The following is a 25,900-nucleotide window of genomic DNA, read 5'->3' as shown; positions in this document are numbered from 1 at the left end:
TTTTCCTTTAATTTTAATTTAACTTATCACTTATTAAAGTTGAATTCAATAATCATTTTCACAAACACTAATTTTCCGTGTACTTTTTCGATTACACTATGTGTCCAGCCGAAGCTAGGACAAATTGATGCTAAAATAATGAACAAAAAACTTTATTTAAAATATTCGATTGCAAAAGAATGAAAACTTCACTAAGTAAAAAATATAGAAAACCCCTATTTTTATGTTGCAAATCATGCGCCACTACAGGTAGCATAACTCAATCCTATGCGCATTTGAATTTGTCGATCAACCAAACGGTCAACAAGCAAATCGATCATCCGACGACGCACACGATCAAACGCACACTTGTTTTCATCTCACCACACCAGTTGACTGGGCGTGCGTGAGACGCGTTGCCCTCACTCCCTTATGTTGCCTTTTGTTCGTAGCTGAGCACTCTTTTCTCGCATTCGTCGCTCGAACGGGCGGTGGATTCGGTTACAGCGCCCATCGACCGTGACGTCACACAGGTGCACAGGTATTCGTAAACATGGTACCTGATGTTGTTGGTTGCTCTTTTTTTTTTTATCTGCTTCGCGTAGAGCCCGTTGTTCATCGCGACTTACACCAACACAAGCACAAAACAGTGCGCTACGCTTTTCCATGCCGCTTTGACGCTTAACTTTAACCTTTTCATGCCCACAACAACACCACCTTCCACTGTTACAAAAGCTTTTCCAACAAATGCACCACAATGCATGACTTTAGAATCATCTCTCTTTTCCTTCCACAAAACTCCGCGTCCGCGTTTTGGGGTGATTGTCGCGACTCCACCTACACCAGCGCAAAAGCTACGCGAGATCAGGTTGACTTTAGGGTACTCCGTTTCGCGCCCACACCAACACACCTGTACCGCAGGTGATTCAATCGAATTGATTACGCCTCTGGTAGCATTCTTTACGTCGAAACAAAAGGGTCTTCGCTGGAATCGATTCGAAAATGCACCTTTTTCCTAATACCCACGATCGTGAGATAGAGCCAGCTGGCTGATCACGAACATACACAAACACACACACACGGTGTTTTAATCAACTTCAACTTAACACGATCATGGGGGCTGCTGCTGCTTGGATGGTAGGTGGGTTTTGTTTTTGGGGATGATTTGTTTGGGGTTGTCTACATTCACCCATATAACATACGAACGCTGCTCCAATATAACACAACGGACCAACACACAGACACACATACACACACAGATTGGCCCTGCCAAGCCCTACCGGTCAAGCACGGGGTGGCCTGGCCGCGTCATTTAATCCAATTTACTCCACACCACACTCGCTTTACGCCTGCTGTTAACTAAGCACGAAGCTAAACACAACCGTACGGCAACTGCACCAATGCCCGGTGGAAACGCAGGAGATTGTGCAACGGAACACGTCCACTCCACTGGCACCGGTAGTCGCGTTTGGGGTGCGGTTTCTTTTTTTTCTAAACGCCTCCGCACAAGTTCTATAATGCTCAAATAAAATTCACACACACACACGTCGTATCACGTACCCAAAACAATGCAGCGAACGGCTGCACTTACAGCATAACTCACTCGACAAGCTCGAAAAGACCACCGGAATAGCACGGATTGGTTCCTCTACACGCGCGGTTTTAACTTCTAACACCGCTTACACGCTCGCGGCACGCACGTCCAACTCGATTCGCGTCTGAGTTTAGAATGAATTCGAATGAATTCGAATAAACGAATTGAAGGTGGTAGCGGTTGCGTGCGCTACGCGAACAGCGGTTCATTTGGAGCGTTGCGCCTAGCTGCACAGTGGGTGCGGTCGTGGTATAAATGTTTTGAAAAAATAGCAAGAATTGTAAATTACATATTTCCTGTTTGTTTTAATTCCTATCGCTTGAGGGAGGAACTCACTAACAAAAAAGGAAAAAATAACAAAAATAAAAATAAAATTAGTGCTTCAAAAATGGCTTATTGCTTTGAATCACTCATATAAAATCAGTAATAAAACAGCCGACAAAATATCAACCATTATTATCGATTCGAATAACTTCCAAACACGACTCGTAATTCACTCGATTTGCGATGAACCTATCGGCGATGTTTTCCGAGCTCTTCAAGCCTGTTTGCTTTCTTTGTCCGTTACGCCGGCAAGGCGGCGCGAGTGATTCATCCCGCAAATGAATGGTTCGTTCCGTGCAAAGAACCACTTGTGGGAATGCAACAATTCTTTTTTTGTTGTGCATTCGATTGCTGTGCTGCACATGCAATCAGCGTTTGTGCGTGTATTTGTGCTAGGATTTAACTGTTTGGAAAGGGAGAACTTGTTCGAAGGTGCGATGTTAAAGGTAATTACAATAGCAATGCAAGGTTCGATCTGCATCGCAGCAATCGACGAGCCATTCATGTGGATGCTGAGCAACCAAAGCGGGGGCAAATTGATAATCGATTAAAAATTCAAAGAGCAGTATGGTAACACACTGCGAAATATTTTTATTCACTACAAAACAATTTAAATTCTTTCCCAAACTTTAGCACATAATTTTCACTATCACAACATACTTCACAAATTAGTGAGGTACGTCCACGCACCGTAACATTACATCCTCATCTCGAGAACTTGTTCCCGCTTGCTAATAAAAGCAAATCGAGAATGTTATGGGTAATTTACGACATTTTTTTTTCGATGCCCTGCTTCCCATTGCCCTTCCAACCGACAAGTCCTCGTTACATTTACTGTTACACTTTGGCTTTATTTGCAACAGTAAAAGCTAATGATTTATTTTCCACGCTCAAAGAGAGAGAGAAGAAGAAAAAAAAACGAACCCAGGGACATACTTTCTTATGGGTAGGGTTTTATTTATTAGTGAAACCCTCGTATAATCGATGCAATATTACGCTAGCGCGTGGCTTTTGTACAACGGGACCACATGCTCAACTGTTCCATGTCGAGAGAATCGCGTCCTTTCAATGGCAAATAGGGACAACGGGCAAACACTAATAAACATCGTTATTCTCTATTACGAACTGGAGCAGTGGAACTGAACGCCGGAAGGGATGCGCATCTCGAATCGGACAAAAACTATCCGCCGAGGCAAGCGAAGGAACAAAACGCAGGCACCAAGGAAGCAGCACAGAATGCAACAACCCAACCCAGGGATCGTAAATATGTTTCCCAAAACATTGATCTTATCAATCGAAACACTTCGCACCACATATCCCCTGGTGTGCACGTGGTATGTTGGGATGGTTTCTGTACACCCATTCCCATCCCTATTACCCCAGCTATTCGTTAGCAAATCCTCTATCCGCTAGCAATGCATCGGTCGATTGCGTTTTGGGCCCCGATTGCGTTCGTTTTTCGCATCATTAGGCGAGAGAGAGTGTGTGGATGTGTGTGCAGCTCTTATTAAATGGTTTTCGTGCTAAAAGTCACATTTATCATGTGCCCTTCTCGGCACCAAAGTCTCGCAACCAATTGTTGTGTTTTTATACATTTTCGTGCATCAACAAAACGCACTACATTGCCGTACGTCGACCCTTAAACGTTGCACCTCGAAAAGAGTTCTAAAAAAAGCCATTGGGATCGGCCATAGAGGAAATTGGAGGGTTCCTTTACCTTTCTAATGCTACTTGAAGCAACGCGATTTGTCCTCAAAATATGGGTCTGAACGGTATTTTTTTCTGCCTTCTTTATTCTGATACAATCGTTCCATGTTACGAGCACTAAGCCATGAGCAATGATAGGGGCTGGAAAGGTGAACCCCTGAACAATAATTAGCATATCCTAGCACTTCGTGGGACCGAGTACGAGTGCTTGCTCCTGTCGTTGTCATCAATTGTGTAAGACAAATTGTTAAATTTTTGTTGTACGTTTCAGAGGCTAACCCGTTTAGCGCTGCATATAAATTAGGCACGGGTGGTAGCGATTAGACCGAATCATGCAATGAATAATAATTTAACAAACCAGTAGCGCGATATGTGCCAACGTGATCGATTTTTTCTTTCTATATACAAACATTCAATTTCTGCTGTTACTTTCATGATCCGTAAATTTATGCGATGCGATCGTAATTTATATCAGTTACTTTGCTTATAAACTGTCAAAAGAGCTGTTCACACGAACAATAAAAATAGTGAAATATTACGCTATTACAAACAATGCATAGCTTTCAGTTTGCTTACAACAAAAGTAAGGCTTAATTACAACCATCTTGCGTATCTTATAGCCAATTTCCCAAGACACTGGCGCGGTGTCATCATGTGTGCCCCGTCTACGTCCTAAGCCGAAACTTCAAACAATTTTATTTTCTTAAATAAGTCACAAAAAGGAACAACCCCTTTCAAAACGATCCCTCCGCTAACGCAGTGAGAATAGAATCGAACATAGGCCTCAAGTAAACAGCCCCGTTAATATCAGCCATCAGTTTTTGTCCGCATAGCGGGGGTTAAATTAATTTCCCACACTTTCACTCATATGCGCCACGCGCATCAACAGAATAATGCCCTCTTAAGGTTGGTTTATGTCGAAGGCAAGTGCCAGCGCCCGGGCTAAACCCCTTGCATCGCTTTCGGGTGAAATGATTCCTTCGCCAAATCATAACATTGTCGCATCGCAACAACGCACATGTGGCCTATGTTTACGTTTGGTTAAAAGCAACAGCCAGAGCAGTGCAATACACGAGCACGTAAAGAATAAAGTGTCACATGTCAGTTGGCGGGCGTGTTATGCCGGAGCAGCGGAAATCAAAAGGACATCAGTGGGGCACACTACACTTGCATGACAAGGAGTGTCAGCTTATGATATTTGCTAACGCTGCTCACCCGTCCCACGCCCCACCATGTGATCCATCCATCAATCCATGCAGTCAGTTCTTGCCAAAGGTAAAGCCTTTTGTTCCCTTTGCCGATAAAGTGGCAAGAAGAAGGCGAAAAACGATAACCAATTCGATACTGCCAGCCTGAGATGACTGCTATTCCTCAAGCAGCGCCCTTTGAAGATGACAGGCTGAAACAATAGTGGCCTTTCCGAGTGAATCCGATTCATGCCCGGTTTCGGTTTTGACGATGGAAGAGAAATTAATCATCCTAAAGGGAAAGTGCAGCCCGTCGAACCCGGGTATACGTCTGTATCAAATCGAAACGCGGGCAAGGAAAAGCGAGTGTGATTGAGATTGATTAGAAGAAAAATTATGTTGATAGCATGCAGGGCTCGTTGCCCTTGCAATCTTACACCGATGGAGGAAACAAAAATAAGGGGAGAATAGTAAAGAGAGGAGCACAAAACACACACACACACCCCCCTCCAGCACTGCCAGTGATTTCTGATGGATCGCAAAATGGAGAAACAATATGGGGACAGTGTGCCTACGTGCGCCCATCCGTGTCGTGAGCCACGTCGGCGGTGGTAGGAGTTTGTTGTTGTTTCCGATTCCTTAAGGCGCTTCCGGTTGCAGTACGAGCTGGGCTGAGAGCGGTGTGTCCCATTCCCTAATGCCACGGCTGAGTACGGATGAGATATTGGGGCACGGTTAGATGTCACGGCGTGCGATAGCCACACTAAGTCGAAGCTATTTGTAACGATAATGGAGGCGATTCTTTTCGCTTGCGGAAAGCGGAGTTGGGTAATGTGCGACAGGCATTGGATTCAGCACGTCAATTTCTACACGAGTCAACGAGTGTTAAAGTCAGCAGTGCCAACCCTCGTGGCCGATAGAGCCGCACGAAACGGAGACGATAATTCAAGCGATCGCTTATAAATGATGCATTTTTTTTTCATTAGTAGGTTAGAAAATTTGTACCCTATTTTTTAAATAAACATACATTTTATTGCCAGCATGATATATTCGCCGCAAGCTCCACGTGAAAAGCGAAATCAGAGCAGAAAGAACCTCAGGTGATACAATTTAAAATGTATGAGAATCACAGAAATCTGCACTGCGTGCCAATTATGTGAAGCCTTCTTTCAACTCACCATAAACATCATCATCAAAAGTGGCGAGATGCTGAAAGAAATCAAACTCCATAGCCACAGCCAACCGGAACACACAACATACACCCGATGTGATGAACGGTAGTCGGTTTACTCAGCTGTGCTGCTACGGCTGCAGGAGGTCGCATTTCTGCAAAAATATTATCACCTTCACTTTTACTCGTTCAAATATTTATTCCACCGTATCAGTTATTCATGGAGCAATAACAAAAACCTACAGACAGCCAGTCGCTGAGTTTACGCCAACACCGGATGCAATTTTTTTTGCTGTTGTCGTTGTATGCTATTTATTTCTAGCTCAACTTGCACAGCACAGGAAAGTATAGCCTTCGTCACATTCGTGCACGAGTTGTAGGACGTGACAGGAAGATCGTTCCCTTCGAAGCAACGATTTTGCATGGTTTCGTGTAGTTGATTTTCTTCTCAAGAATCCCACCAATGTGCTTCGGCATGCCTCCATCGCCGTTATGATGGGTTTGGAAAATATTGAACGTAGAAAAAATGTCTGACTTGTTTGAATATGGCAAAACCGCTCCAAAACCTGGTAGCTTTCTCCCCACCAAAGCAATCGACTTGTTCGATAAACGCAGGAAAGCGGGAAAAGTCTTGTTGCCGGCTCGTTCATTTGTTTGGTTTTTTATTTTCTTTTCCGGTTTGCATTTTTATCCGCCAGCAGCGGAGCAAGAAGGATCAAGGGGGAGTGCTCTGTCTGCTGCCGTACTCCAGAATCTGACTCATCCCCGGAGAGGAAGGAACACTACATTCGGGAATTGCCTATCGGCAGGGCTTTAAGCATTGGCGCGTCTGATGATAAGAATAATATATTATTCATTGGTGGTTCATGATTCTTGGGCGGATTTGATTCCGACGCATAGGATGCCGGAAACACACCGTGCTTCTGACAAACGGGACGAAAACTGAATGCAGAAGGAGGGCTGTGTTGTCGAAAACAAACAATTCGGGATGTGTATGTGTGTATTGCCTGCAGGGTTCTCTGAAGGACACATGACTGCCATGACGAAATGAATTAAAGATTGCTATCGGACTAGCAGATATGAGGGGCGTAATGAATTTTAATCGAAAATCATGAGACTTCAATTTTGTATTAACCCATCCTGGCTGATACATAACGATGGAAAAGGGTGAATCATTGTTTGGGAAAATGAGGCTACATATTTTAATAGTCGAAAGATTTCAGGGGGCATCAGTCTTTAAAAGGTTGGACCAAGTATTGAAACCTGTCCGTATGAAACAATCCGAATAAAATCAAGTTAAAGAACCCAAAAAATGACAGCCCAAGATATTTGGAATTTCAAAGAATTTTACCAAAACAATTCTATGCCAAATTGTTCATAAACAGATTTCTAAATTTAGTATATCATCTAACAGATTAGCTCCTTACGTATTTACTAACTTGTCAGGCTTTGCGGTCTTGGCCTGCTGCTTTAGTCCTCTAAACCCCTCGCGGTCCAGCGCTGTCGTTTACCATTATCCTGGCCTTTCTGGCGGAGGCATCAACGCCATCACACTATCTCAATTAGAGCCAACCACGCCTCCTCTGTTCATCCTTTAGGAACACCTAAAAACACTTTACGGGCTAGGTCGTCCGGTGTCATTCTAATGACATGACTAGCCCATCGTAGCCTGGGTAGTCTAATTCGCTGGACGATAGCAAGTACTTCGTACAGTTCGTAGAGCTCTTCATCTTCATTCGGCTCCTTCATCATCCTTCCACACCCTTATACCCAATAATACTTCTGAGTCAGTCATTAGTTAGGTTTCTTGTCGCAGAGACGTATGTGAGTACTTCGACTATACAAGTTCTATATAGTCCCAGCTTCGATCGTCGCGACAAGTGTTTTGAGTAAAATAGAGAGACAGTAGAATGACCAGATGGCAGTGCTTATCACAACATCAATGCTGTTGTCGGTGCTTTTGACTTTTGATCCGAGATAGGTGATCTTATGGACGACCTCAATGTTGTCACCTATCCATGCGTAAGTCGGTATTTGTTAGCAGTTAGCATTATTTATTTAATTTATTTTAAGTATGACAGCTTGCGCCATTTTGTACATTACTAGGGAATTTCCTGGTAATCTAGTATTTGTTCCTGTATTTTTTTGCCTTATCCTGGACATGCTCGGTTAGGTAGCAGCATTATTTATTTTTATTTATTTACAATTGATTATGACGGTCCAAAGGTAGCAGCATTAGCAACATTTAAAAATGGTAGTTAGCATTTGTAATAAGACGGATTTGTTTCAAGGGCTCCACGACAATTACAAATGAACGTTCAAATTATAAGTTATTCTTAAGTTTAACAAAAAAATCAGAATTGCGAGAACCTGAACACTAAACATATCATCATTATGCGAATTTTACAACAATATTTTACCAACTTTTCTGGTACTGTAAATGGCCTGGTTTCCCTGGTAAAATATATTTCACCGGAATTCATACCAAAAATTCTTATTACCAGCATGCGTCTTTCGCAATTAAGTAAGACCAACGGCTTCCATCGTGGCAAGCTTTTCTTAAACGTTGTTCGCAATTCGACCCAGAAAAGCACAACTCAAATAAATAAAGCAAATTTTGAAACAAAACAATCACTAGCGAGAAAATCTGAAAATGCAAAGAACCGTTGTCTTGCGGTAGGATGGCCTGCCGGCAAAGCACAATGCAAATTTTATTTTCCATTAATTTTAGCTTCCAACCTTTCCCCACCGGGGGTGGGCTTTGCCGGTGAGTCCTTGCTGCTTGCGAGCTTGTTGTTCCAGATGTTGCAATTTTTCTCTCAAATCCTTCCTCCTCCTGGAGGCTGCGTGCTGTAAGTTGGTACGAGGTTCAGGAAACGAAGAACGACAACTTTTGTTACAAATTTGTCCATAAATAATTGGCCCGAAAGCGTTTTTCAAGCAGTGGCAGTTAGTAGTGCTTGCGCATTTTTTTGTGGTGTTGCTTCTTAAAATCCAACTATACATCCTTGCACCGGATTGTGAAGGTTTCCTTTTTTTACCAACTTCCTATTCTACCCTACACGATTCCTGTTCAACTCCTGTCTTGTGAATGAGCGCAGGGTACAGGAAAACTCTTCCTGAATCGTTTTGGTGCAAAAACTTTGCCGGGAGTTGTGCCAAAAGGAGTAAAACAAAAGGTTAAATCAATGCTCCTCCTTAACGTTAAGGCCGCTCAAGTGATGTTGAAGCCGCTGCTTGAGATGGTGCTCGGTTGTGAAAATCTAAACTTTGCTCTTCGGTTTTGGCAAAGTTGCGTCCAAATAGATGGCAACATGCGGTGCGCTTCTGTACGGGCTTGGTAGCGATGGAGGCGTGCGTTTTGGTGAATAAGTTTGGCAGAATGAACATACGGAATAACAACCGCAGCCGGCAAACTAAGCCACTTCTCCGTTGACCAGCATTGCTCAAGTTTTATCTGTTTCGGCAGAAACACGCGGTACGAAAGTTTATACCGAACTGGATCATCGAAAAATTTCACACCTCCACCTAAGTGGGTGAATATTATGGTGCAAAAGAGCAGCACAACGGTGACGAAGCCCATTTTGCCATTCCGTTCCAAATGTTTTGCTGCTTTTGCTTTATGGCACAGGAAAAAAAAAACACACAGCTTTACCTCGCGCCAGACCGCGTGCAACAATCGAAACAAGATGGAATCATTCTCGTGCAATGATGGTTCACCGACCTAAGCGTCCCCCGTCGATCGACAACGTAAAGACATTACATTGGCACGTCCGCATGTCAAGCGTAATGAAAATAAAGCCATTAAATTTCATTCCCGGTTCGCACCGGGAGCTTTCCCGACATTCCCCACGGGACGGCTTCTTAGCTGTGCCATTCCATGTTGCCTGCTTCCACCAGACGGGAGCAGCTAATGGATGCGCCAGAAATGCTGAGGTGTCACCCAAATTGTAACAAGGTGAGCTGTTTCTCGGCTGGGTTGGGTACTTCTTGCCGACTTGCATGTACAAAAACGCTTCCTGGTGTGGGGTTGGAACAGAATTTTTCACTTCATTTTATGTAATGTGCGGAAAAGATTCGTTTTCCTTACTTTTTGTTTACGGTTCGTTTTGAAACACACACACACATATTAGCCTATAAACACCAATGCACGTCAAAAGAATGAGTCTATGCTGTTGGATGTTTTTGATTCGAAAGGTAACAAATAAAAGCTGTCCCCCAGCCTGGAAGAGGTGGAAGGAATTGTCATTTTGAGATGACAATGTTGTTGTTTTAAAGGTGAGTAATAAAAGGGAAACAATTAAAAAAAGGTGCTAAAACTGGAGGCTATATTGTGAGCTGCAATACGCCCGCTCTTTTTATGATGAAACTACACAATAAAGTTACAAAACATATAAAAGAAAAAACCATGAAGTAATATAAAATGCTTGAACTTAAATTGTAAACGAAGGTATAAAACCAATAAAAAAATTTTGTTATTCAATTTAATCTGTGTCTATATAAGACTGAAGGTGCATATTTCAAAATACTGAAATATTTGAAAGAACACGATAAGACATAGAAATGAGCTATAACAAAAAATTTCCTAACCCCAAAAAAAGTTTGGCATATTTTCACTTTTTTGCCAATGCTCAACAATTTTCGGTAGCACGTTGTCAACGAAATTCACAATAAACTGTTTCAGGTCACCGACATGCAGCTCAAAGGATTGGCTTTCGTGAGCATAAAAGAAGAAAACATGCTAATTGTGTTTGATTTATGGCCACACGTTCCCGATTCGGAATTTCTATAGTGTAAGGGCCTTGTTGGGAAAAACGCCTTTCACACGTACAAAAGTAGGCTACAAACATTGCTACTTTACGGCTGGAACGCGTGTTTGTGTGATATTTTATTTCAATTTTGCCCACTGTACACCCTAGCCACACCAATCCAAGCGGACGCGAATAGGTTGCTGCTGAACGGCAAGCATACTGGCAAAACCCTCAAGAATGTCACTTAACCCGAACGTTCAAGTAGCAGCAGTTGGAAGCAAAGTTAAAAGAGTTCTCATAAATTCCTATGAATTATACAACCAACTCACAATCTGACGCCCGATGAAACGATATGGAAACTTTGGTCGAAAGTCGCGACTCCCGGAACGTTTTGGAAAATGTTACCTGATAAGCGCCACCGGTTTCGCTGCCAGGATGCCAGGAAACTGGATTGCTCAACTTCTCAGCCAGGCAGCAAAACCATCGTCCGAGGTGATTCCTTCAAGTGGAATCCAGGTCTCACAGGCAAACGGTAGCTCCGTTCGCCAGCGAGAACGGACATCGCAGTCACAGTAAATTAAACTTAAAGAGCGAGTTTCCGTGCTGGCCGAACATAATAAAATCGGGGACATTGTGGAAAAGGGTCAGTGGTTAGTTTGATTACAGCAATAGTGACGATTTGTACCAGAGATCTTGACATTTCTCCTTCTACTGGCGCTTCCCGGTACACGTTCCCAAAATGCCACCAGAGCAGGAAACGAGAACGGGTCGGGTTGTTAAAAATGCTTATAAATTGCTCCCGCAACATGTTTTATGACGTTTGGTGCGTTTAATTTGACGTAATTGGCGCAAGTGTGCGAAGGGGAAACTTTGTGCCGTGGTCACGATGTTATATTTGCTACATAAAAGACACACTTTGCTCAGGGTATAATTACAGCGTCCGTTTATTTGATGTAAAACAACCGATACGCTACGGTAAACAGCAGAGGGAAAGCACGATAAAGGAATGGTCCGAAAACGAAAGCCTCTACTGGTTGGGAATGACCGTTTGGTTATTCACCAATGTGTCGTAGAAATACAGGAAGGAAGTTTTTGTATCGTGCATATGCACCTTCTCCTATCGATAAATGCATTTAAACTGTAAACAGAAACAAAATGCAACTTCAATATGTGTCCTCATCCCAGCGATTTGCTCTTATTCCTATGTTGAATAGATTCTTCAATCAAAAAATAGTTGTATCTGTGTTTTGTGCTTCGCTTCTTTTACTTTTATAGCAAATGTGCTACCTTTTGAGGCAGGGCAATACAGCAAGAACTCTAACGTTGAACCATTTCATTCAAGGTTAATCTGGCTCGAATTTGTGGCTCCCTTTGAAGTGGAAATTCACAATATATCAGTCTCTGAACGGAAAATACATCACTTTGAACGAACGTACCATTCAATGCTGAACGATAAGGTCTTTAATCCGTTCCTTCTGCATCGCTAACTTCTACTTCACAGTGCTTCAAGGACATTCCAAGCGAGTTCGGTTTTCACCACTGATCTAGCTCGGTTGCGTACCAGCGAACGACGCCTTAAAGTGCACACGAAAGCAAAAAAACGGCTGTAAATAAAGACGTGTGCCGATGGAGATGCTATAATTAGTAACGCTTTCGCTTCGTCCTTTCGAACTGTTTGGTGAAGGTTATTGTTGCTCGGTCCTGCTTAATACATTCCCGTACAAAGGAGGGCATCCTTTCGAAGCTTAACCGCTTCACGTAGGTGCGTATGCGGTTGTGTTGGTTCGGTGCTAAGTGTCGAGAAAAAGCTGATGCTAATCACACACCGCAACTGAAACCGCAAGACCTTCTCTTCCACCGCCACAAGCAACGGTGACCATGGAGTTTCTGCTTAAATACAGAGTCTTGGAAGAAGTGGAACTCGTTCAAGGTGAGAAATGGGAGAGCGTTTCGCATTTCCAAGGACAATTAAAGCTCCTTCTAACGATAGAATATAAATAGCCGTACGCTTCATTGATCGTTGGTGCGATCGGAGAGACCGTTGCGTGCCACAGCTTTAACCGGATGGTAGCTCCTTTATTTAATCTTTCTTATCAAACATCTTTCGCATCGCTTCATTCATTTGTGTTAAAACACGCGCGGAGGAGGGCTCGTGCAGCTTGGACGATTGGCGCCCGGAAGGAATTTCGGTTTAATTAGCTGTTATGGTGCTAAGAAATTGATAAAAACTCAACAGTGTTGAACAGTGTTAATTGCTTCTTCGGCATAATAAACGCAGTTATGGAAATTTCGCTCCATCTGAGCTATAAAAATGTGTATTGATACTCTAGCGGCTAAATTTGTCCCTTTAAAAACATCAGCAGAGAGGATTATATGCGGCGAAGCTTTAAGAAGACAGCATTATTTAAAAAAAATATGTAAGCGAAAGTCCACAGTACGCATCATTACCTCCGAATGGTCACGGCTCCAGTCCACTCCAGAGCCTTCACTGTATTCTATTGTTATTCTACTTTCTCTCATTACCATCACCACATTTTCAAGTCCATCAAGAGGTTTTTATGGATGAAAATTAATTCTTATTTTCCTCCAACCGCGCGTTTTTCAAGTTCACTTTCACACCGATTCCCTCCCTGCTGGATCGCAATCGGATCGCGTCTTAGTTGGCAAATCTGCTTTCCTGTTATGCAAAAGCACAGCTTAAATACAGCTTCGCACAGCGCATAAATAAACAACTATGGGTTTGCTCTTACTTTGTTTAGTTTGGACCGCATGTTGGCAGAATGTAAATATAACAACTATCGTCGTCACATCGTCCCAACGCACCACGACACTACCATGCAGTATCTTTCGCGGTTCTTCTCCGTTCTCCGGTATCGTCGCCGTTAGATCGTTAGTCACGGTCATAAACCACTGACTAAGCAAATCGACTGCTTTATGCTGCTCTCGGGTGACTTTTTTTTTGCATTATTTGTTTTTGCCTCTTCTCATATTTACTGTAGAAGCATACTTTGAGCCGTTTTTTTTTCTGCTGTCCCGTTTGTGCCATGTATCCTTGAGTTTGAAGATTTGAGCCGGCGATGGGTGATGATGTGTTCATTGGTTTCATGTGACCGATCCGGGGTGGAAAATTAAAAAATATGATCTCATCTTCAGCTTGCGATGGATAAGCGTTCTAGCCCTGGCTACATGACACTGGACGATCTCTTGTTGCAAAGTGAGACCATTCGGGGAAAGAAAGAAAGATTTCATAAAAATATGTAAAGTAAATTAAAAATTGCTTCCACATTTCTACCGTAACCGTCGTAACCGTGTGTTGAAATTGTATCTCATAAAAATAAATACTATTTCCACTATCTCCTCATTCAGTCACACACTGATTTAGCAACCTGACACACATTGCAAGGTGTTAAACGTACAGTAACAATTCACGTTATCAGCAGCATGATAATGCTCTTATCTTGAATTTTGAACTTATCGTTCAATTCACGTTGGTTGATATTTTAACGCTGACGACAGATAAAAAAAACGCGTCCAACGCGCGCGGAAAATATACAACGTTCATTGGAAGTGATTCATTCCGTTCATGATTGGCCTGATGAACATTCCGAGGTTCATTCAGTACGGTGAACGTTCGAGATTCGATGTTTTCGCTTCGTGTTTTGGAGTGAACATGGGTGAAAAGGAAGGTGCATATGCGATTGCTCTCCTTCAGCCATGTTGATGATTCAGCGTGGAAAATGAACCGGGTGTGCCGTTGGTACCGGTTCCAAAACAGGACACTTGTCGGAATGTTTTGACTTCTTTCGCATTTGCATAGCTATTACAATGGAGGTGTTTGGTTGTGTGAAATCGGTCGCAAGGTTACATAGGAATGAGGTCAAACCAACAAATAGAGGGTGTACATATTTATTGGCAGATGAGAGAAGGATCCATTTGCAGGTTTTATTTATTTTCTTATACCATCTAACATTTAAAGACTGTATTTTAGAAAAAAATAAAAATAAAATAAATGTTACAGCTAAACAGCTAAAAATTTAAGCTAAAAGCTTAAATTCACGTGGTAGAATAAATGTGACTGAACCATCTGAAACACGAGAGAAGAGAATCTTTTCTACAGTACACAGTATGTCGCGTCTATAAAGCTAGATGATCTGAAGGATGAAGGGATCGTGAGTGGATGTACAAATAAATAGAGGAAAACAGTGCTAAAGTATCTGTCAAGTCAGGAACCAAACCACCTATAAAGCAAGCTTGAGTCACATGACGCCTTTGACATAATGAGTCAACACCAAGCAAAAGTCGTCTAGAGTCGTACGACGGCAAAGGTGTAGAGCCAAACATTCCGTGTACAAGCAAATAAAGTGAAATATCTTTGTATATTTTCAAATTCTAGTTGAACACTCAATAGTAAACGGATACCCAACGAAACGGGGCTGCAATATAATGGCCAAAGTCAATTAGAATCCCTGAAAGCACTGGGTTAATGATGAACACAATAATTTTGTCTTATACTTATATTTTCAATAAAAAGTATCTTACTTACTTACTTACTTACTTATCAGGCGTTACAACGGCTTTGCGGTATTGGCCTGCCGCAGCAGAATCTGAAACCGTTCACGGTCCCGCGCCATCGTCCGCCAATCTGTTATCCCGGCTTTGATAAAGGATGATTCCAGGCAATCCTCCCACCCGTTATGCCGAGTGAACGGCCTAAAAGAACTTTCTAAGCTGGGGCGTTCGGTGCGAAGCGTGTAACATGGCCAGCCCATCGGAGTCTGGCGAGCCTAATTCGCAGCACGACGGTGAGGTCGTCATACAGTTCGTACAGCGCTTCGTGGTAGCGGCTCCTCGATTGTCCTTCCACACATACAGGGCGAACGATCCTTCTGAGCATCTTCCTCTCGAACGCGGCTAAGAGGGCTTCAACTGTTTTGGACAGGGTCCATGTCTCAGAGGCGTATGTGAGTACTGGGACTATAAAGGTACGGTACAGTCCCAGCTTCGACCGTCGCGACAGGTTTTTTGAGATGAGATGTTTCCTCAGGCTATAGAATGACCGGCTGACAGCCAGCATCCTAGCGCGCAACTCCGTCTCTATGCTATTTTCGGTGCTGGCTTTTGCCCCGAGATAGGTGAAATTTTGGACCTAGCCATACATCACCCCCACGTAGTTCCGGATTTCTTAGTACGGCCGCTGTGGTGCCACCATCAATTTGGACTTTGCCTCGTTGATCTGCAACCCGAGATTTTCTGCCGCCTGCTCGAACCTTTGATAGGCCTCTACTACATGGGAGAGCCGCAGACTAATGATGTCTATATCATCAGCGTATGCCAGGCGCTGGGTTGCCTTATAGAAGATGGTTCTCGAAGTCTCCACCTTCAAGTCACGGATGGCCCTCTCTAGCGCCAAGTTGAATAGGAGACTGGCGAGTCCATCTCCCTGACGCAGGCCTTTGGTAGTAGCAAAGGACCCTGAGAGTTTTCCATCCACCTTCACCTGGCATGTGACGTTGGTCTTGGTCATTCTAACAAGCCTCGTTTGGCAGTTTGGCCTGGATTTCAAAAGAGCTTATGGCCTCGTAGAGTTTTACCCTGGCTATGCTATCGTATGCGACCTTGAAATCTATGAAGAGATGGTACGTGTTCAACTGCTGTTCAGCCATCTTCTCTAAGATTTGGCGCATCGTGAAGATCTGATCAATGGTAGATTTTCCGTTTCGGAATCCTCTTTGATAGTTTCCAACTATCTGTTCAACGAATGGGACAAGCTTATCCTGAAGGATTAGGGAGAATATTTCGTGAGAGGTATTCAACAACGTAATATCCCTGTAGTTGTTGCAGTCAAACATATTTCCAATCTTGTATCTGGGAAAGATGATGCAGAGATTCCAATCACAAGGCATCGATTCGCTATCCCATACCTCAGTAACAAGTTGATAAACCTCCTTTTCTATTAAGGCCCTCCGCGCTTTTGACCAGTTTGGCTACGATTTCTTCGGATCCCGGTGCTTTATTATTCTCTAACCGACGGATAGCTTTGCGCGTGTCCTCGATATCAGGTGGTGACGGTACATTCTCGAGCTGTTCATTAAACTGATCGTTACGTAGTTCATCAAAGTACTGAGCCCATCGCGAGAGGATCCCTGGCAGGTTACTGACCAGATCATCATCTTTGTTGCGACAGCAGGATGCCTTAGGAATGAAGTTGTTTCGGCGGCCTGCTATCGCTTGGTAAAACTTTCTGGTGGGACTGTACGCCGCTCTGATCTATTCGAGTTCCCGCATTCCCTGCTCTTGCTCAGTAAAAAGTATCTTAAGTATAAGAAATTTAAGAAGCTCATGAAATGTAATATTGTACTATTCTAATATTTCTCAAAGATTTGATTATTTTGTTAACCATTATTTTAAAAAAATCGAAAAATAATAGCTAAGCAAAATAGATTTTTATTTTTTTATAATTGATTATTACGGTCCAGTGCCGTATTGTCGAAGCAAAAAAGATGTTAATATAGAAATGATTATTTTATTTACATCGAACATCGCATTGAACCAACATTCAATCCCGCAAAAAATCACGCACATTAAGGAAAGGCTTTCAAAAATGTCTTAAAACGCAGATTTCTACTGATTTACAAATGGTAAATTATTTATAGAAAATCTCCTCATTACTGTTTAATGAGCGTTTGGTCGGTACGTTTGTTTGCCTGCACACCTTTAAATCTCTAAAACAATACCAAACACTTCCTTCAACTAAATTTTTCCACCAATCAATCTCAAATGCAACATCTTCAGTCACGCCTGTATTCAACGCTAGGCAGAAGGGTCTAGGCGGCGTTTCTGGAATAATTAATTTCGTCAGCTTTTGTCAAAACCAACACGTCTGAGATGTTCAGGTCCCCTCGTTCTCGTACCGTGATGTGTTCACGAAGGATGTTTCTTCAATTACTACTTAAATTCCTTGCTGTCCCTTTTATAAGGTAACCCTTTTTTTGGGCGCATTTATTTTTGATCTTAATTTTGCTTCCGCCAAGATTGCTTTCCATCTGAGATCTTCCATTTGAATATTCCCCCTTTCACTTCTAAACGCAGTGTCACATGTTCGGGAACTGTGCCTGACAGCAGTGTGGTTGCGTACGTTGGTGCAAACACTTCTTTTAATCAACACATTTTTACTCAACATCACACCAACCGGAACCGGGATCGGCAGCAGATGTTTGGTCTTAGAGTGGATAGACCACGGCATGGAAACAAGTACAGCAGGCTGTTGCTTTTAATGGTTGGCATTCGGAACTGTCCAAATGTGTGTCATGATTTCGTTGACTAGCGTTGTTTAATTAAAGTACTCGACCAATGTCCAGCGCGGTTGCAAAACCAACGGTAGCGGAAAATGACCAAATGAGGGGTAAGTTATAATGCCAAAAAAAAATTTTTTCAAACAAAAAAATCCGGCTTTCATTTCCCCAAATCATTCCCACCGGGAGTGCTGTGTTAAAAGCGACCGAAAAAAGACTGTTATTAGACGTAGGAATTGTACACCTTCAATTGTAAATTATTTATTTATAGTTAGTTTTTTCTTCTTCAGTACCCCGCGGGAATGTAGAACGCTAAAAGGCTATTACCATTAACCCTAGTCGGAGACTTAGAAGCACAGAAAGAACGAAACACACCAAAAAAAGTCCTCTGAATACAAGCGAACGTACATTTTGCCGATTTTTTTCGTTACTGCTTAAACGTGGCACGAGTCCCTCCGGGAGTCACAGAAGGAATAAATTATCCGTCGCCTTTTTTGCTCCACCTTTGACCACACTCATTTGCCCATTGTTTAGCGTCTGAAGGCACACCGGCTTTGGTGGGTTGTTCGAAATTCCAATGCTGTTTGTGTTTGCTCCTACACAAAGGTTTAACATACCTTGGTGTGCGATATCATATCGAAACCGTTTGTTTCCATTTTCCACAGGCGCACTAATAGGAAAAATATGGAATCACGATGCTCGCGAGCTAAGCAAAAACCGGTACCACCCATGCTCGGACCAAAACTGTCCAGTGACACTAATGGTGTGGTGTATGGTGGTTGCGCAGAAATAACAAAAAATCCTTCTCAATTACACGGGCTCGAATCGAAAAACGTTGGTGTGGCTTTTTACATACAAACCAACTCGTATGGCTGGAGGGAAGAAATTACACTTAATCTCGCAACCCCGCTCAGTACAATCCTACCCTAGCAGTAGTATCAAGAGGATTGTTACTTGTACAGCAGCCGGTCGTTGGCCCTTGGTCCGTTTTTTTTTGTGACAACCCAGGACGAAGCTCGCGCACAAATCCCTTAAGAGGCAACTTTGGTTTTATTAATTTATGATGTTATTTCATTTCACCTTCCCGTTTGGTCACGCATTCGGTCATGAGGGGTTTCGGTCGACGGCAAGTATTCGCATGGCGATGAAAGCGAAAGCGGATGAGCTATCAAATGAAATGATTTGTATCGCAAATGGGGTAAAATAGAATTCTCGAATCAAGCGTATTAGCGTGAAGGACAATTGATTCTTTGTCGCAATGACACACGTTCGAGAGATTTTTTTCGGATATTTTATCGGGCTTAATGATACCTCAGCAATTCATTTCCATTTCCATGCAATTCTACATATTCATACGCATTAATTATTATGATACATGGCGATCTTATCTGACCGTAATGCTGCATGAAATAGGCTGATTTCGTTCCATTATCTGGCTTCCTTTTATCGTTTTCTGCACATGCTATAAAAATCTCTAAACCCCTTCGAACAATGAGCAATTTCGCATTGGCTACATAGTCCTAAAAAGGGGTTTTAATTAGCTGTACCATTGTGCGCTTACCCTTACGCAGCAAAAGGGTTGTAATTTACATTAAATTTTTGAATTATTACATATGCGCAAAATGTGCGTGAGCAGTTGTGAGACATTTGATTTTTGTTAGAGGTAGGAAGCAGGATAACAAATTGCCACTGCAGTCATTAGCGAAATGAAAAGCTGTCCGATAATCCCCATAGGCTGTCCGATACATACTTTGTTTTGTTTTTAAATTAAACTTTTTCCCATATTTTTTGGAGCATTTTTGGAGTTCAATTCATAATCTAACCGAACGACGTTTATGAAATATATTTGTACGATTTATTTGGCTGCTCTAGAAGTTATGGCCCGTCTGGACATTGAACAGTCTAGTTACCGTTCCGGGCTGTAAATATTTGATTGGAGGCTAAATACTGAACGACCCCTGCTGAGCGGCTTATGGACACATTAACAGGTTTATAATTTGAATAAAACACAGAACATCGCGCTTTCTTCGCTCGTAGCCCGGCGTTCGATGCCGGTGCCATATCGTCCCGATTTGGTCCCGCAAACCAACAGGTAATAAAAGTGGTGGCCATTTAATTTTATTTGCCTCCGGCTGCCAATGTAGCAATGTCCTGTATGTAGGAAGCAGAACCATGGTTCAACCGTTTCATGCCTTTCAGATGCCACCATTCACGAACTCCGAGCCAAAATGGGCTCACTTTGCATTAGCACACCATCCGGCGTGCCGTGACGAAATGTGCTGGCAGTGGGTGTTGTAAGCATCCGCTTTGGATTCCGTCCAAGCCTCCTTCCGAGCCTGTGCTGTGGCTCACAATCCAAATCCACAACCTTGACGCCAAACCAAACGGCAGTAGTGTGTAAAGGGGAAAAGCGGGGTGGTTTCCTGGTTCGTTTGTTACTGAGTCGTAGGAGCTACGGGATGTCTTCCCCTTTGGTGAGCTGGAATAGTTGTGCTCTGCCTTGCACGGTGTTCGGTTTGCCAGATCCGCGGGATGTGGTCGGAATGTTTACTTAAGCGAAATTTCCTCCCAATTTCGTTTTACGACCCGGGCGAAGCGTCCCGAACGGGGGGACGCAAGGGTAGGGGAGTTGAGTACCGGAACTACCATTGCGCGGATGTTGCGCTCAGCTGCCGCCGAAAAGTTCTCGATTTCCGAGAGCTGACGCTGATGATGATATGCTGATAGGTGGCAGACGCTAGACATTGGTGAAGGTATAAAATTCGTCCCCAGCCAAGGATCTATAAAAACTTGCCCCTACGTCTTACGGTCGGTGCTCCACGTTGCTACCCACGAACAAAGTGTGGTACGACAGTTAGAGTAAGCAATTCGAAAGTCTAATTTGCAGCGAAGCCATACGATGCTCCTACAAGGAAAACTTACCAATGCGGCAATCAGTCTTGAACTCGGCAGCTGGCACACACTGGCAATTGAAATGTACACAATGTTTGCCACTTACGATTGGTGGAGTTATTGGCGAGAGTCGTAAAATACACAAGTATTTATCCCGATAATCGGAACTCAAAGAGGCAATATGTACAGGAAAAAAACAAACACAAACAAAATACAGAACAAAACAGGGCAAATAAAATAAATTTTGACGCCTGGAGTTATGCAAAAACAATTTTCAATTATTAAATTGCTAATGATCTACAAGTATATTTACATACACAATATAGTAAAGGGATATAGAGAAGTATTTTTCAAAGAAAAATTAAAATATTAACCTAATCCATCCGCTTCAGGCCCTTATCTACATTTGTTGCCCAGGATATGATGCTCTCCTGCTGGCAGCAAGTAAGTAACCCAAATGAAGCATAAAACCCACAAACAACTAGCGCTGGCGCCTACTGTAGCATGGGGGAAAAAAATCCTTCCAACCCTGTTGAGCTTCCAAGCTCTTGCACCTAACCACCAAACACAGGCACAGTGCCATGACACTGGTCCGTACGGTCATGCGTGTTTATGCGGCTGCATCGGAAATACCCTAGACTCATCTAACCTTACCCAGCTTCCGTTGATGTTCTTTGTTGGGCCAACTCGTCGTTTGACTGGAGGTTCGATTTTCTCATCCCCATCGGAGCTCGCATTTTCCTTCCGACGACATGTTGGCGCGTCTGTGTGGCGCCAGGATAACGAGCTCCCTATTGCTGATGCTGCGTCGCGACGGTTCTTTCAAAATAGAAAGAAACGGCCGATACACGACCGTTTCGTTTATATCCATGTTTCGACCCGTCGCTGTGTGTTTCATCGCTTAAACGAGGACGTTCACAAATAACCATCAGCGATCGGTACACTGACTGGAGAAAATGGACGCCGACTCAAACTGTTGCTGGACTAGTTGGCTGTTGGTGAGTCATTTTATCATTCGATTATTATACTTGCTCGAATATCAATCGATTGTCGAGTCCATTTTACAGATCAGTTATGGGACGCAGAAGACATGTGCATCATATTACAGCAATGACATGAATAAGGAGTGGAAGTTTGAATATTATATTGCGTATTGATGAACCGAAATCGATGTGGTTATGTTTCATTTACAATATGATATCAGATTAAGAACAAACATGAGTAAAAATATGTTTCAACAATACATGATTTTTTAAACACTTTAAACACTCAATTTCAAACACTTGTTATTCTTTAAAAGAAATTGTTAATTTTTAAACTACAATAAATCTTTATAAATTTAATAAATAGTACAATAAATCTTTATAAATTTAATTCTCATTTTTCCTCTTCCGTACTTAATCCGGCAAAGCAAATTTCCGAAACAATCCGAGATGATCTTATTACGATTTAATTAATGACAAACAAACAATTACGGTGGATTCTCAAATTTATACACTCCCTTTCCCTATTTGCGCAATACGACTCCTAAATCAACAAATCAATATGCAGCCCTCTTGCAGTCAGCAGCCACTTCACGACAGATTTTCTCCGGCCGTTCTTGTCATACACAATTTTTTAACTAATTTGAATATTACGCGAAGGAAACGATGGAGCGTAGTACACTTCCCCGTACATGATATTTACAATGTTGTTTGCTTGTTTACTATCTGCGGAACCGATACGGGGCAGAGCTCGGTGGTGCAACGGTAGCTGTGATACAGCAATTAGAGACATCATAAGCAGCTTGTTCTGATGGAAGGATAACGGATCGAGAGGCATCTTTCGTTTCCCGTTTTGTGGCAAACGGTCATGGTCCGGAATGGGAATGTTGTCAGAATTTTGCAAAATGTTTTTTTAACCTGCACTTAGCAAAGAAGGGAGAAAAAACAAACAATGAAGCATGTCCTTTCGAACGGTAGTCTTTGCGTGGAAGAACATTTAATTGAATGGAACCAATCAACCATTCGCCTTCACAACACGAGACCCTTTCCTTTAACGTTGGAAACAGTGCCGTAGTTGAAGGAAGTGCTTCAGTAAATTGCTTTTTTTGTTGTTGCCTTGGAACAAGGTGGAAAAAGGTGATGAGCAAAAGCATTGTTCCGATTTGTAGGATAACAGTGATAAGGTTTTTTTTTTGTTAATTTTTATCGTAGATATTTTCTTTCCCTATCGCGTTGAAGATTGATTGATTTGATTCGCTGTAAAATGCATTTTGATCCTTACAATTTTAAACAAAAAGCAAAAGTCAATAAATGAACCGGAGATTTTGAAATTTTTAAAAACAATTAAAAGTTGGTTTAAAGCCACGAAAGGAAAACACTATTTAATGGGGTTAGCTTGTAGTAAATGTAGTACAAGTTAAATGTTCATTGTACTTCAAAAATACAAATTGTACAATTTGTTAAAACGTTTGACCGCATCAGTCCAAAAGGATGGAGAGCATTCCGAAACGCATGCACCTTGAATGTAATTATCGCATACGAGCGCACCGAACAAACCGATCTAGCTTACACTGCTTCGCTTTCAGCTCGATGCAAAACTTTCATCCTCACATCGTCCATGGTCCAGGATGGTAGGTTCAACCTTCAGAGCTAAAAGCATTTTCTGATACCGGCAGTTGGTGAAAGCACACAAAAACGATTCAGGTTTGGGTTCCTTTTAAGGCTAGCGTTGGACGTTGCATCGACAAAGTACACATTTCGTTCCTTATCCGATTAGACGAGGCTATTGAAAGCACATGTTATTTATTCGATTGTGGTTCTCGTCGTGGCATATGGGGCAAGAGCAATCGTTACAAATGCTTCATTTATTTGCAAAGCTTACATATGCTCCCTGACAACCTTCGTTATTGTTGTACCGGCAAATACGTTTCGACAGCTTCGGCACTAGTTATTTAAATATTTGCAAAAAAATATACTTAAATGCATCAACTTTATCATCACTTTGTAAAAGCAAGGCGGTGCTTTCAATTACATTAAAACGATTATTTGCATAAATTTTATTTGTTTTACGTTGAGTTTCAGTGAAGCATATGATTTTCCCTTTACAAGTGGAAGCTTCATTTTTGTTTACTTTTCTTACCACATTCCACCGCAAGGATTATAATTTAATGCAAGTCCGCTAACGGCAAGGTAAAAACCATATCGTTCAACAGACTACATCACTTGGATGCTCAATTTTATCCGCTTGTAGTCTTCAAATACATACCGCCAGGCAGGGCAACAGCAAGCCTGTCCAAACGATTTTCTCCCAATTACCCTACCGGAGGATGTGCCTTTTTCATAAACTCCAAAACGAAGGTGCGCTTGCATTGCCGCTGGCTTACTCAAATAGATTTTCCTGACGTTGACGTTCAGCTCCAAAATGGAGATCCTGTTTTTCCCTCTATTTACTCACATTTTGAACCTGTCATTCTCTGACTTTCTTTTTTTATAAATTAAATGTTTGGATGTGGGGCTTCGTACGCTTTCATAAACGAGAAAATATTATTTGAAAATCTCTTGGCAATGATTTTAGATAAAGAAAGGCGTAGGCTCCATAAAATCAAATGAGAGAAACATTAAACAAACATTGTGTCTAGACTTTTCAAAACTAATGTTAAAAGTAATTTAAAATCCAAACATTTGTAAGACTGACTTTTTCAGCAAACTATTGAGTGCTTTTTCTCTCAGAGCGACACCGCTGGAACACCGCTTTTATTATTTCTTATTTTACACCCAAACCCAAACTCAAACGGAATCTTCGTTTGCGAACTATAAACGAAAATCTTAGTACAGCCCTTTGTCAACCGACGCTGAATAACGTTCACAGCTCATTATCTATTAAACACACAGCGAAAACTACACCCCAGTGGTAGCGTTGATGAAATGATCACGCCAAGAACGTCTCAGAATCAAGGCTAACGAGAATAAGTCTAACGAGCGACTCCTAAAAGCACACGAAGAAAATGTTTAAGTTTGCTACCGAAAACGATACGAAACGAAACGGTGTACTAATTGCAAAATGCTTTTAAAATTTATGATCGCCGCCTTTGCTGCTCGGGAAAAACACCCACCCACACACGTATATTTGATACAGGTGCTAATTAGTAGAGTTAGCCGGAAATGTGAAACGTGACGGGTTGCAAAAACGACGGGTTGCGACGAGAGTCTATCGCAAAGCACCTGACTAGACACACATCGAGACAGTAAAAGGGTTATGTCCTCGTAAGAACATTCGAGTTTGGAAATATGTGCCCGGTGCTTAATCGAGTGGTAATGTACGAAAACCAAAGACATTAACGGTTTTTGTGGCTATTGTTAAAAGAAGTTGAAAGTCTTGATGGGGACTTAATTACGAGTAAAAGAAATGCATTATGCATTACATGGTGCCTACTTCATTATAAAAAAAAAATGCATTAAAGTAGGATAATCTTTGATAACGGGGTGGCCTGATGGTATAGGTCACTGCAGCGCCGGTCTTCAAACGACAGGACCGAGGTTCAATTCCCGTTCGAACCATAGTGAGGACTGACAAACCAATAATATTGGTGTTGGCATGTCTAGTAAGGCATTCGCTGGCTGGCGTGACCTAGAAGGTCATTAAGAAGACAAAGAATCTTGGATAAAAAATTGGATTTTGGTAACCATTTTCTTCTTCTTCTTGTTATCCTGCTCAGAATTGAGCACGTCGCCTCGACATGACCAGGTCTCCAATCAATTTCCAGGAAACTCGGTCTAAGAGGCTGCAGTCCCTCCATCCACGGCTGCATCCGATCTCTGACAGATTCTCCGACTCCACTTGATCCAGCCAACAGGAGCTCGCTGTACTCTTCTACGCCTCGTGCCGAACGGGTCGCTGACGAGCACCTTCACTTGCCCCAGCCAACGTATCCTTCCGGCTTTGACTAGCGTCAGGATATCAGCCAAACAGCTCAACTAGCTCGTGGTTCATTCTCCTTCGCCACACGCCACACGTCCTTA

General features: G+C 42.4%; 1 protein-coding gene across 1 annotated transcript in view; it reads right to left on the bottom strand.

The window, feature by feature from the left end:
* LOC126557871 (ero1-like protein) overlaps positions 1 to 25,900 on the bottom strand; it is a 427,255-nt gene that overhangs the window by 245,079 nt on the left and 156,276 nt on the right. The window lies entirely within an intron of this gene.

This window comes from Anopheles maculipalpis, chromosome 2RL (genome assembly GCF_943734695.1).
Source record: "Anopheles maculipalpis chromosome 2RL, idAnoMacuDA_375_x, whole genome shotgun sequence".
Lineage (NCBI taxonomy): Eukaryota > Metazoa > Arthropoda > Insecta > Diptera > Culicidae > Anopheles > Anopheles maculipalpis.
Note: the sequence above shows the minus strand (reverse complement) of the source record. Positions and strands in the feature narration are given on the sequence as shown.